The sequence below is a fragment of the Haematobia irritans genome, chromosome 1 (genome assembly GCF_050003625.1).
Source record: "Haematobia irritans isolate KBUSLIRL chromosome 1, ASM5000362v1, whole genome shotgun sequence".
Taxonomy (NCBI): Eukaryota; Metazoa; Arthropoda; class Insecta; order Diptera; family Muscidae; genus Haematobia; species Haematobia irritans.
In genome coordinates this window covers 17,766,999-17,781,505 of record NC_134397.1, presented here as the reverse complement: position 1 = coordinate 17,781,505, position 14,507 = coordinate 17,766,999, and the positions used below count along the sequence as shown (strand labels likewise).

Genomic DNA, 14,507 nt, shown 5'->3' with positions numbered 1-14,507 from the left:
TGTCAAAAGTTTATTTCTATAGAAAATTTTATCAATATTTTATTTCTATAGAATATTTTGTCAAAATTTTATTTCTATAGAAAATTTTGTCAAAATTTTATTTCGGTAGAAAATTTTATCAACATTTTATTTCTATAGAAAATGTTGTCAAAATTTTATTTCTATAGAAAATTTTGTCAAAATTTTATTTCTGTAGAAAATTTTGTCAAAATTTTATTTCTATAGAATATTTTGTCAAACTTTTATTTCCATAGAAAGTTTTGTCAAAATTTTATTTTCATAGAAAATTTTGTAAAAATTTTATTTTCATAGAAAATTTCGTCAAAATTTTATTCCTATAGAAAATTTTGTCAAAATTTTATTTTCATAGAAAATTTTGTTAAAATTTTATTTTCATAGAAAATTTTGTCAAGATTTTATTTCTATAGAAAATTTTGTCAAAATTTTATTTCGGTAGAAAATTTTATCAATATTTTATTTCTATAGAATATTTTGTCAAATTTTATTCCTATAGAAAATTTTGTCAAAATTTTATTCCTATAGAAAATTTTGTCAAAATTTTATTTCTATAAAAAATTTTGTCAAAATTTTATTTCTATAGAATATTTTGTCAAAATTTTATTTCTATAGAAAATTTTGTCAACATTTTATTTCTATAGAAAATTTTGTCAAATTTTTATTTCTATAGAAAATTTTGTCAAAATTTTACTTTTATAGAATTTTTTTTTCAAAATTTTATTGCTATAGAAAATTTTGTCAAAATTTTATTTCTATAGAAAATTTTGTCAAAATTTTATGTCGGTAGAAAATTTTATCAACATTTTATTTCTATAGAAAATTTTGTCAAAATTTTATTTCTATAGAAAATTTTGTCAAAATTTTATTTTTATAGAAAATTTTGTCAAAATGTTATTTTTATAGAAAATTTTATCAAAATTTTATTTTTATAGAAAATTTTTTCAAAATTTCATTTCCATAGAAAATTTTGTAAAAATTTTGTTTCTATGGAAAATTTTGTCAAAATTTATTTTTATTTATCTACAGAAAATTTATGATCTTCCCATGGAATTTTTGTTGAAATTTGGTGAAAAATATTTTTTCGATAAAAATTCAATTTTTTGTACTTTTTTCAAAAATTGTATTTTTCATCGAAATCTAATGCTAACTATTCTAACTATAACTCGACAAAGTTATTGAAACAAACAAAATTATATCGCCAAATTTTGATAATATTTCTAAAAAGACACATTTCCCCAAAAATGTTCTAAAAAAAATTAAGATTTTGTTTTTAATTTTCCTTAAAAAAAAATAAAAATACTATTTTCTAAAAGAAGAAAAATCTACAAAATTGTTTATTAATTTTAATGAGCTTTTTATAAGCCTAATGGCAAAGGACCAACTTTTTATAAAATACCACCCACAATGCATGTGAAACACTTTGATATTGAAAAACTTTGATATTCTTTAAAATATCACTAGCAATACAGAAAATGTTTTAGATTTTTTGTATAAGTAAAATATTTGTTTTAATTGCTATAATTACCTGATAGTCTCCAAAAGGTGTGTAAACAATATTGTTATCGTTCAATAATAATCCACTTGTGATTCCTTTAACGTAAAAATTTTACGAATGTTGTTATTTGATAGCCGTTGAAATTGAAATTTCACAAACTTTATTTATATGTTTGCCTTTTCAGAATTCAAATGGGCACTTGATGGTTTTGTTTTATAGATTTGTTTTGTTTTTTTTTCCTCTATGGAGACAAATCACTTTATAATTGTATTTAATCTGTATGCAATTTACAATGTTGTTGATACAGTAAATTGTTATTGAATACACTTTTATGTTGTATTACAAAAAAAATATAAAATCCATTGATTTTTTATGTCACACAAAAATCGAATGAAAAACAAAAATCGCTCATATGGGAAATCGTAACGCGTTTAATTTTTTGGCCATTGAATTATGGACAAATGTATGATGATTGATTTTTCAATGTAGTTTTAACACAAACACACACACTTATAGATAAATCGTATTTATAGATAAATCGTATTAATAAATAAAGTAAATATCGAAAATTCTTTTTAAATATCAATGTGAAAAAAAACTAGAACTTTATGGAATATCTCTGCGATGGTCTAAATGCCCATGACAAATATGGGTAATAATTACACAAACAACGGATGTTAATTTAAATTTTCTTTTTTTCTTAGATTTTTTTTTCAAAAATTCTTTTTAGTTTGCAAAATTGATTGAAAAAGCTTTCAGTATCGTTTTAAGGAATCCACGGTGTTTACCGAACGTTCAGAACCTTCCTGTTGGGCTGTCGAAAGCAGACTCAACGTTTAGTGATCGTGCAAAAATATGGTAAGACAGTTCAAAAAGCACGTCTTTTAGTTACCACCAAGTTACCAGCCAAGCTCAACGACGTCAACGACGACTACATTGGCTAGCAGGCAAACCAACGTCGTCACAGCAATGCTAACCTAAACAAAAGCTTCGCCATACAAAACCCCACTTACAAGCCCAATACACAAGCTAAGCTTCGCTATTGATTGTCATCACCTCACATCTTCGTTGGTCAATTGAGTTGAAAAGGTGATATTGTTGCTTGACTATCTACCAGCCAGCGATCATCTTCGTTGGCCCTCTGTAGTTGTCGTAATCGTTGACGTCGTCGGCGTCTTCGTTTTCGTATTCGTATTTTCATACAGCCACACTCTCATAGCTTATAGATCGTGTACGCTAACGCACAAGAGTCAAGTAGGCTGGTAAACAGAGAGCTACTTAACACAAGCTGCCTATATGTAAATGTGTTATTAACGTAACGTAAATTTGTTTACATTTTTGGCAATAAAGCGAGGTGAGTTTAGCAAAGCTGGAATAGTTTACAAAAACAACTAACCAACGTTTTGTAGTTGTGTGAATGAAAGGAAAATAAATAAAAGTGGTGATATTAATATAACTTAAAACAAGGAAGTGTTTCATCAATCAGAATATTATCCAAAATAAGAACCATAATAACAACAGCAGTGACTATGGCGTCAATCACTATACCAACACAAAAACTATAGAAGAGGAATATAGAGAAACAGCCGAAAATTACATAAAAATCAAGCAAATATTGCTTATTAATATTTAAATAAAATTTAATAACATTTGTGAGTTTTCCATAAATTAAGAACAAGCAAACATGCATCCAGAGAAGGATCTAAAGATACATGAACTTTATAACACTCTTAACGAATTCCTCTGAGTACACATATGAGTAGTATTAATATAAAGAGAACAAGAGAGAAGTATCCATATGTGATAAAGTCATCATGACAAAGAGCTACAGTATCTCTTTGAATTCGGCATAGGTGAACCGATATGCTTGAAATTTACAGAGAAGACAACTGAAAAGTATGCGAAAAAAATCGGTCTGTCAATCGAGACTATCTTTTCCTTGTTGGATAGTTGTTTTTTATAGGTGACTTTATCTGTCACTTCCTTTGTTTGCTGTTAACTGTCTACCCAGCGCACCATTAAAAATTTCACTACAATCTTAACATTGGTATAGTATTGTTAACAACAATCATCGAAAAGGCAAAACTATTAATGTTTAAAAACAACGGAAGTTAAGAATTTTCATTAAACAAAAGTGAGGAAGAGAGAGATAGAGGGGGAGAAACTCAGTGAATGTGCATCACAAACACCGTTTGTGTATGAGTCTATGTTACACGCAGACAAGAAACATGATTGTCACAATCATATTCGAAGAGCAAAATAATATGATAGGAGCTATTTTTGCGGCGACCATGTAACATTTTCACCTGCAACCATGTTTGCTCAGTGAACATGGTTCTAAGAAAAATAAAATTGTCCTTATCTAAAATGTTATTATATTGATAAAAAAGAATTTTGTTTGAATCAAAAGACAATGGTCACAATCTAAAATGTTATGATATTCGTAAAAAATGGGTTTCTTCTAGTTAAAAGAACATGATTACCACCTAACATGTTTTGATCTTTATGAAAAAAACTTTTTTCGTCGTCGAAAAAAGAACGACACTTGAGAAAAGAAAACAACAAAATTAACTTTATTTATTGGTTTTTATTTATTTATAAATTGAATCATTGTTGATTTGTATTTATAATGTCGTGCAAGCAAACATTATATATTTGTACACACTCTATTTTGGTTCGATTTCAACAATAAGTAATCATTCCATATTTTATATGAGATTGGTTTATATTTGGCTGAAAAATCATAAGTTGATCGCTCCACGCTCGTCTACATCAACTGTGGGATCAAATTATCGGGAAGACAGCAGTGGGAGTAGGAAAATTTGTAAAATTTTCGTTTCTATAGGAAATTTTGTCAAAATTTCGTTTCTATAGGAAATTTCAACAAAATTTAATTTCTATAGGAAATTCTGTCAAAACGTCATTTCTACAGGAAATTTTGTCTACATTTTATTTCTATAGAAAATTTTGTCAAAATTTTATTTCTATAGAAAATTTTGTCAAAATTTTATTTCTATAGAAAATTTTGTCAAAAGTTTATTTCTATAGTAAATTTTGTCAAAATTTCACTTCTATAAGAAATTTTCTTAAAATTTCATTTTTATAGGGATCTTTTTTTTTTAATTCATTTCTATAAGAAATTTTCTCAAAATTTTATTTCAATAGGAAATTGTGCCAAAAATTCATTTCTTTAGGAAATTTCAACAAAATTTCATTTCTATAGGAAATTTTATTTCTATAGGAAATTTTGTCAAAATTTCATTCCTAAAGGAAACTTTTTAGTATATTGCAACAAAATTTTATTTCGAGAGGAAATTTCAACAAAATTTTATTTCTATAGGAAATATTGTCAAAATTTAATTTCCGTCTAATATGTTGTCAGAATTTCAACCAAAATTTCATTTCTATAGGAAATTTTGTCAAAATTTTATTTCTATAGAAAATTTTGTCAAAATTTTATTTCTATAGGAAATTTTGTCAAAATTTTATTTCTATAGAAAATTTTGTCAAAATTTTATTTCTGTTGAAAATTTTGTCAAAATTTTATTTCTTTAGATAATTTTGTTAAATTTTATTTCTATAGAAAATTTTGTCAAAATTTTATTTCTATAGCAAATTTTGTCAAAATTTCATTTCAATAAGAAATGTTTTTAGAATTTCATTTCTATAGGAAATTTTGTCAAAATGTCATTTCTATACGAAGTTTTGTCAAAATTTCATTTCCGTATAATATGTTGTCAAAATTTAATTTCTATAGGAAATTTCAACCAAATTTCATTTATATATTCTATTGTAAATTTTGTCAAAAGTTCAATTCTATAGTAAATTTTGTCAAAATTTCACTTCTATAAGAAATTTTCTTAAAATTTCATTTTATAGGGAATTTTTTTAAAATTTCATTTCTATAAGAAATGTTCTCAAAATTTCAATAGGAAATTGTGCCAAAAATTCATTTCTTTAGGAAATTTCAACAAAATTTCATTTATATAGGAAATTTCATTTCTATAGGAAATTTTGTCAAAATTTCATTCCTATAGGAAACTTTTTAGGATATTTCGACAAAATTTTATTTCTAGAGGAAATTTCAACAAAATTTTATTTCTATAGGAAATATTGTCAAAATTTAATTTCCATATAATATGTTGTCAAAATTTCATTCCTATAGGAATTTTCAACCAAATTCATTTCTATAGAAAATTTTATCAAAATTTTATTTCTATAGAAAATTTTGTCAAAATTTTGTTTCTATAGAAAATTTTGTCAAAATTTTATTTCTATAGAAAATTTTTTCAAAATTTTATTTCTGTAGAAAATTTTGTCAAAATTTTATTTCTATAGAAAATTTTGTCAAAATTTTATTTCTACAGAAAATGTTGTCAAAATTTCATTTCAATAAGAAATTTTTTTAGATTTTCATTTCTATAGGAAATATTGTCAAAATTTCATTTCCGTATAAATTGTTGTCAAAATTTCATTTCTATAGGAAATTTCAACAAAATTTCATTTGTATAGGAAATTTCAACAAAATTTAATTTCTATAGGAAATTTTCTCATAACTTCATTCAATATGAAATTTTCTCAAAATTTCATTTCTATAGGAAATTTTGTCAAAATTTCATTTATATAGGATATTTTGTCAAAATATCATTTCTTAGGAAATTTGGTCAAAATTTCATTTATACTGGAAATTTTGTCAAAATTTCATTTCTATAGGATATTTTTGAAAAATTTTATTTATATAGGAAATTTCAACAAAATATCAAATCTACCATACCAAAGCGTCGATCATCTCAATGTGCCGCAAAGCCTGGGTGACACTACGAAAGGTTATGCTTAATTTTGGGTGGTATTGAAAAGGAATCATGGACAATGATCATGGGATCAAATTATCGGGAAGACAGTAGTGAGAATAGGAAAATTTATCATTAGGAAATTTTGTCAAAATTTTATTTCTATAGAAAATTTTGTCAAAATTTTATTTCTGTAGTAAATTTTGTCAAAATGTCATTTCAATAAGAAATTTTCTTAAAATTTCATTTTTTAGGGAATTTTCTTAAACTTGCATTTCTAAAGGAAATTTTGTCAAAATTTCATTTTTATAGGAAATTTTGTCAAAATTTCACTTCTATAAGAAATTTTCTTAAAATTTCATTTTTATAGGAAATTTTGTCAAAATTTCATTCCTATAGGAAACTTTTCCGAATTTCATTTCTATAGGATATTTCAAAAAAAAAAATTATTTCTATAGGAAATTTCAACAAAATTTTATTTCTATAGGAAATATTCTCAAAATTTCATTTCCGTATAAAATGTTCTCAAAATTTAATTTCTATAGGAAATTTTGTCAAAATTTCATTTCTATAGGAAATTTCAACAAATTTTCATTTCTATAGGAAATTTTCTCAAAATTTCATTCAATATGAAATTTTCTCAAAATTTTGTCAAAATTTCATTTCTATAGGAAATTTTTGAAATATTTCATTTCTATAGGACATTTCAACGAAATATCATATCTACCATACCAAAGCGTCGATCATCTCAATGTGGCGCAAAGCCTGGATGACACTACGAAAGGTTATGCTTAATTTTGGGTGGTATTGGAAAGGAATCATTGGCAATGAGCTACTCCACCCAAGTCGAACTATTGATTCTAAGCTTTCCTGTCATATATCCCCTACCAAGAAAAAGTATATATAAATCCTTATCTTATAATTTGACATATAAAAATAAATCATTGTTATATTTCAGTGTTATTGCAGGTCATCATAAACAATTTTTTGTTTTTTGATTCCCTATCATACAAAGCATCTATATGGACGATTTTTTACGATGGTACTTTTTGACAATCATCCCTAAAACTTTATAAGGGCAATAACCTTAGAAAATTAATGATTTCATTGCATATCGTAAAATGACGAATTACTTTTTTCACGGACATAAAAACATTAGTATTGGATTGATTATCAGTGACAGAAGGTATTAAAAATTAAATAAACGAATAAATTCATGTCCAACATCCAATGCATTTACGCCAATTAGGTTTTTAGTCATATTGCCGCTATAAGGGAATGAAAACAAAATATGATGCAAAATCAACAAGAATGAATCAGATAATAATGCAGGTAGCAACGTATAGGCATAAGTGATGGTAATAATACAAAATTTGAATAGGAGTAAAATTCTTAAGCGATATGTCTAAGTCCGTCTGCCCGTGCATCTATCGATACGCCATTGAAAATTAAAAAAAAAATACAGCTAATCGTATATAAATAATCATAAATAATCACTGGTAAAATTTCTGGCGACTGTAAACATTGATTCATTTTAGGTACGAGAACTATGTATCATGTATGAATTCCAACATATCAATCGAAATTCTTTTCGTTTTCTAATATCAAAATATAGTTCAAGTTGAAGTAAAGAAAGCGACTTTGGGACATCGCATACACACTAATAACTTTACCTTCCTGTACAAAACAAATCAGTGAAAAAAAAACTTGACGAATTAAATTTTTTTTGTCCACATTTCTATTTCGAAAATAAAAATTACCAAAAACAAAAAATTTACTTATATTTAGAGTTATGGATCGAATATTAATCAAACATGCGAACAAGTGAAAAAAAAAACAACAACAATGGGAAGACATATCAATCGCCCAGGGTAAACGATTTTAGTATGTTAAAAAACCATTTGGTCTATGTTTGGTCAGTCTGCTATGTTAAGAAAGCCACACAGTGTTTCATTTCTATGGGAAAATTTGTCACAAAAAATTTCATTTCTATAGGAAATTTCCACAAAATTTCATTTCTATAGAAAATTTCAATAAAATTTTATTTCTATAGGAAATTTTCACAAAATTTATTAAATTTGCATTCCTATAGGAAATTTTGTCACAATTTCATTTCTATAGGAAATTTCCACAAAATTTTATATTTCTATATGAAATTTCAACAAAATTTCGTTTCTATAGACAATTTCAACAAAATTTCATTTCTATAGGAAATTTCAACAAAAATTCATTTCTATAGGAAATTTCAACAAAATTTCATTTCTATAATAAATTTCAACAAAATTTCATTTCTATAGGAAATTTTGTCAAAATTTCATTTCCCCAGCACATTTTGTCAAAATTTCGTGTCTGTAGGAAATTAAAAAAAAACATCATTTCTACAGAAAATTGTGTCAAAATTTCATTTCTATAGGAAATTTTGTCCAAATTTCATTCCTAAGGGAATTTTGTCGTAATTTCATTACTATAGGAAAATTTTGTCGAAATTTCATTTCTATACGAAATTTTTTAAAAATTTCATTTCTATAGGACATTTTGTTAAAATTTCATTTCTACACGAAATTTTGTTAAAATTTCATTTCTATTGGAAATTTGGTCAAAATTTCATTTCTATTGGAAAATTTGTCAAAATTTCATTTCTGTAAAAAATTTTGTTAAAATTTCATTTCTGTAAAAAATTTTGTTAAAATTTTATTTTTATAGGAAATTTTGTCGAAATTTCATTTCTATAGGAAATGTTGTCGTCAAAATTTCATTTATACAGAAATTTTGTCGAAATTTAATTTCTATAGAAAATTTTGTCAAAATTTCATTTCTATAGGAAATTTCAAAAAAAAAATGCATTGCTATAGGAAATTTCAACAAAATTTTATTTCTATAGGAAATTTCAACAAAATTTCATTTCTACAGCAAATTTTGTCTAAATTTTATTTCTATAGGAAATTTTGTCAAAATTTAATTTCTGTAGGAAATTTCAACAAAATTTCATTTCTATATGAAAATTTTAACAAAATTTCTCAAATTTGCATTCCTATAGGAAATTTTGTCACAATTTCATTTCTATAGGAAATTTCCACAAAATTTTATTTTTATATGAAATTTCAACAAAATTTCGTTTCTATAGACAATTTCAACAAAATTTAGTTTCTATAGGAAATTTCAACAAAATTTCATTTCTATAAGTAATTTCAACAAAATTTCATTTCTATAGGAAATTTTGTCAAAAATTCATTTCCACAACACATTTTGTCAAAATTTCGTGCCTGTAGGAAATTCAAAAAAAAATTCATTTCTACAGAAAATTTTGTCAAAATTTCATTTCTATAGGAAATTTTGCAAAATTTCATTTCTATAGGAAATTTTGCAAAATTTCATTTCTATAGGAAATTTTGTCAAAATTTCATTTCGATAGGAAATTTTGTCAAAATTTCATTTCTATAGGAAATTTTGTCAAAATTTCACTTCTATAGGGAATTTTATCAAAATTTCATTTCTATAGGAAATTTTAACAACATTTCATTGCTATAGAAAGTTTTGAAATAGTTAATTTCAAAAAAATTTCATTTCTATAAACAATTTTACATTTTGTCAAAATTTCTTTTCTATAGGAAATTTCAACAAAATTTCATTTCTATAGGAAATTTCATCAAAATTTCATTTCTATAGGAAATTAAAAAAAATGCATTTCTATAGGAAATTTTACCAAATTTGTCAAAATTTCACTTCTACAAAAATGTTGTCAAAATTTCATTTCTATAGGAAAATTTGTTAAAATTTTATTACTCTAGGAAATTTTGTCAAAATTTCATTTCTATAAGAAATTTTGTCCAAATTTCATTTCTATAGGAAATTTTGTCCAAATTTCATTCCTATAGGAATTTCGTCGTAATTTCATTTATATAGGAAATTTTATCAAAATTTAATTTCCATTTATCAAAATTTAATTTCTACAGGAAATTTTGTCAAAATTTAATTTCTACAGGAAATTTTGTCAAAATTTCATTTCTATAGGAAATTTTGTATAAATTTTATTTCTACAGAAAATTTTGTCTAAATTTTATTTCTATAGAAAATTTTGTCAAAATTTCATTTCTATAGGAAATTTTATTAAAATTTCATTTCTATAGGAAATTTAGTTAACTTTTCATTTCTATAGGAAATTTTGTTAAAATTTCATTTCTATAGGAAATTTCAACAAAATTTCATTTCTATACACGCTCACAAAAAATCGCTTCTGTAACATATACTCCCAAACATATTTTGCTTCAAGCATATATATTTTTGGGTATTGCCCAAACATTTATATGTTAGATCTCTTCCAATATATAATATGTTTGAAAGCATATTGGTCTAAACAATATATGTTTGGGTAGTCTAAGTTCCAAACATTTTGTATTTTTGCATCCAAATTCAATAATGTTGTCTTCCAAAAAAACAATATGTTATTATGTGAACATATAATATGTTTGGAAGCATTTTGCACCCAAAAATATTATATGCTTAAAAAAAATTCTCCCAAACAATATTGTGCTCAAAATTTTATTTATTTATTTATATATTTACAATCATAATGAATTATGAAAATAAACAGGTAATATAGGTGCTAACAACATAGGTTTTCGACCTGAATGCTCAAAATTTTGTTTCTGCCCAATTGTATATTCCCCCACATCTTTCTCACTTCCACGAGATTTTTTAGTTCTTAGCACCTTTTTCTGTAATACAAACATTGTAGAAGAAATTATTCAATTGTATGATTTTTTTTTATTTTAATTTTACCTTTTGCCGGACGGGGATTCGAACAGCGGACCACACAGTTTGTAAGGATCAAAGAAGTAGCTGATCAATTGCCCAAGGAAAAATAAAATGTTAATTTTGTAATAACAAGCAACAACCACCAACTTAATTCAATATCGCTCCCTGTTAAATAGCGCTCCAAGCTACTAAACACATATATGTTAATAGGCTATTTCTAAATTAATATATGTTTGCATCCAAGCATATTATATTTACAAACATTTTATGTCCAAAACATAATATGTTCTAACATATTAACATATATGTCCCAAACATGTTATGCTAGTTTATGAACATTATATGCTTGCACTCAAAAATATTGTGTTTAAAAATTTGTGTTCCAAACATATAATGTTTATAGCCAAACATATGAAAAACAGTCTTTTTCATCCGTGTAGGAAATTAAAAAAAAAATCATTTCTATTGGAAATTTTATCAAAATTTAATTTCCATTTATAGGAAATTTTGTCAAAATTTCATTTCCATACGAAATTTTGTCAACATTTCATTTCTATAGGAAATTTTCATTTCTATAGGAAATTTAAACAAAATTTCATTTCTATAGGAAATTTCAACAAAATTTTATTTCTATAGGAAACATTGTCAAATTTAATTTCCGTATAATATTTCAAAATTTCATTTCTATAGGAAATTTTGTCTAAATTTTATTTCTATAGAAAATTTTGTCAAAATTTCATTTCTATAGGAAATTTTGTCAAAATTTCATTTCTATAGGAAATTTTGTCAAAATTTCATTTCTATAGGAAATTTTGTCAAAATTTCATTTCTATAGGAAATTTTTTCAAAATTTCATGTCTATAGGAAATTTTGTCAAAATTTCATTTCTATAGGAAATTTTGTCAAAATTGCATTTCTATAGGAAATTTTGTCAAAATTTCATGCTGTAGGAAATTTCAACAAAATTTCATTTCTACAGGAAATTTTGTCAAAATTTCATTTCTATAGATAATTTCAACAAAATTTCGTTTCTATAGGAAATTTCAACAAAAATTCATTTCTATAGGAAATTTCAACAAAATTTCATTTCTATAAAAAATTTCAACAAAATTTCATTTCTATAGGAAATTTTCCCAAAATTTCATTTCCACAGCACATTTTGTCAAAGTTTCATTTCTATAGGAAATTCTGTCAAAATTTCATTTCTATAGGAAATTTCAACAAAATTTTATTTCAATAGGAAATTTTGTCAAAATTTAATTTCTATAGGAAATTTTCTCAAAATTTCATTTCTATAGGAATTTTTGCCAAAATTTCATTTCTAAGGGAATTTCGTCGTAATTTCATTTCTATATGAAATTTCAACAAAATTTCATTTCTATATGAAATTTCAACAAAATTTCATTTCTATATGAAATTTCAACAAAATTTCGTGTCTATAGGAAATTTCAACAAAAATTCATTTCTATAGGAAATTTCAACAAAATTTCATTCCTTTAAGAAATTTCAACAAAATTTCATTTCTATAGGAAATTTTCTCAAAAATTTCATTTCCACAGCACAGTTTGTCAAAGTTTCATTTCTATAGGAAATTCTGTCAAAATTTCATTTCCATACAAAATTTTGTCAAAATTTCATTTCTATAGGAAATTTTGTCAACATTTCATTTCTATAGGAAATTTTGTCCAAATTTTATTTCTATAGGAAAATTTGTTAAAATTTTATTACTCAAGGATATTTTGTCAAAATTTCATTTCTATAGGAAATTTTGTCAAAACTTCATTTCTATAGGAAATTTTGTCAAAATTTCATTTCTATAGGAATTTTGTCGTAATTTCATTTATATTGGAAAATTTAACAAAATTTCATTTTTATAGGCAACATTTTGTGCAAATTTCATTTGTACAGGAAATTTTATCAAAATTTCATTTTCATACATTTTGTCAAAATTTTATTTCTATAGGAAATTTCAACAAAATATCTGTCTAAATTTTATTACTATAGCAAATTTTGTCAAAATTTTGTTTCAATAGAAAAAATTTGTCAAAATTCCATTTCTATACGAAATCTTGCCAAAATTTCATTTCTATAGGAAAATTCAACAAAATTTCATTTCTACAGGAAATTTTGTAAAAATTTCATTTTTATAGGAAATTTTGTCAAAATTTCATTTTTATAGGAAATTTTGTCAAAATTTCATTTCTATAGAAAATTTTGTCAAAATTCCTTTTCTATAGGAATTTTTGTCAAAACAGATTTTCCAAACAAAATCCCTTTCTATTACTACTGTTCATCGAGGGGCTTGTATTTTTCCGTAAACCTTCATAGCAACAAGTTCACCATTTAGGTGCTGGCACATGCGTTTCTTTTTAGTATTCTGACCACATACGACCATACACAAAGAAAGGGGCCAACAAATTATTAATTTACCCGCCGCCAAAAAACAAAACACCATGTGCCCCATAGAGAGAACGTGTGCGCTTGCGCAATGTTCACAAATCAGGTTAAGGGGGGCTGGCTTTGTTCAATTACCAAAAAACCATAGCATTTTTTTGGCGAAAATATTTTATTGGGTTAGTGTTATAAGAGATAGTAAAAATACGTAGGAATATTTTTTTTTATATATATAAAAAAAATAAAATTGCTTTGATATCAGATACTTAGTTAAGAATATTTGAAGTTTCACACATTTCATCATTACTCTACAGTACAATAAAAGTGATTTGGTTTGCTGTGTTCTATTTGTGGAACAATCGCAAGCTTTGTTTAAATTTATTATCTGTTTTTTATTTTTTTTTTTATTTTGTTTTTACTAATTTTTAGACAATATAATTGCTGCACTTTAATTGCCCTCTTAAAATTATTTGTGCAGTAAATGGTCAAAGAAACAATTTTTTTAGAAATAATTTTTAATTAATATGGAATCATAACAATTTTTTATTTGTTGTATATTTGTTGTTTTTTTTTTATTGAATTTAAATTGGTTTTTAGTATTTTCTGTTTATTATGTGTTGCTAATTGGAGAATGCTACTGCCAAAACCTATTAATCACTTACTACAGATGAATAGAGAGACGATTATTTACCATGTCTTGAAGAGATTCGTTTGTTACGGGTTTACGAAATGAAATTGGCTAATGTGTTTTCGAAATTAAATTTTTCAAAATTTTCTATTGAAATGAAATTTTGACAAAAATTTCATACAGAAATGATATTTTGACAAAATTTCCTATGGAAATGAAATTTTGACAAAATTTTCTATAGAAATTAAATTTCGACAAAATTTCTGTATAAATGAAATTTTGACAAAATTTCCTGTAGAAATGAAATTTCGACAAAATTTCCTATAAAAATGAAATTTTAACAAAATTTTTTACAGAAATGAAATTTCGAAAATGAAATTTTGACAAAATTTCCAATAGAAATGAAATTTTAACAAAATTTCGTGTA

The 14,507-nt window shown here is 24.5% G+C and overlaps 1 protein-coding gene across 2 annotated transcripts in view; it reads right to left on the bottom strand.

Annotated features, from left to right (window-relative positions):
* Nucleotides 1-2,349, bottom strand: part of wat (waterproof) — a 225,003-nt gene extending 222,654 nt beyond the window's left edge. For both annotated transcript variants that reach the window (XM_075289488.1, XM_075289489.1), the window contains exon 1: nt 1,544-2,349. The gene's annotated coding sequence lies outside the window, so the exon portion shown is untranslated. The remainder of the gene's footprint in view (nt 1-1,543) is intronic.
* Nucleotides 2,350-14,507: the final 12,158 nt, after the last annotated feature.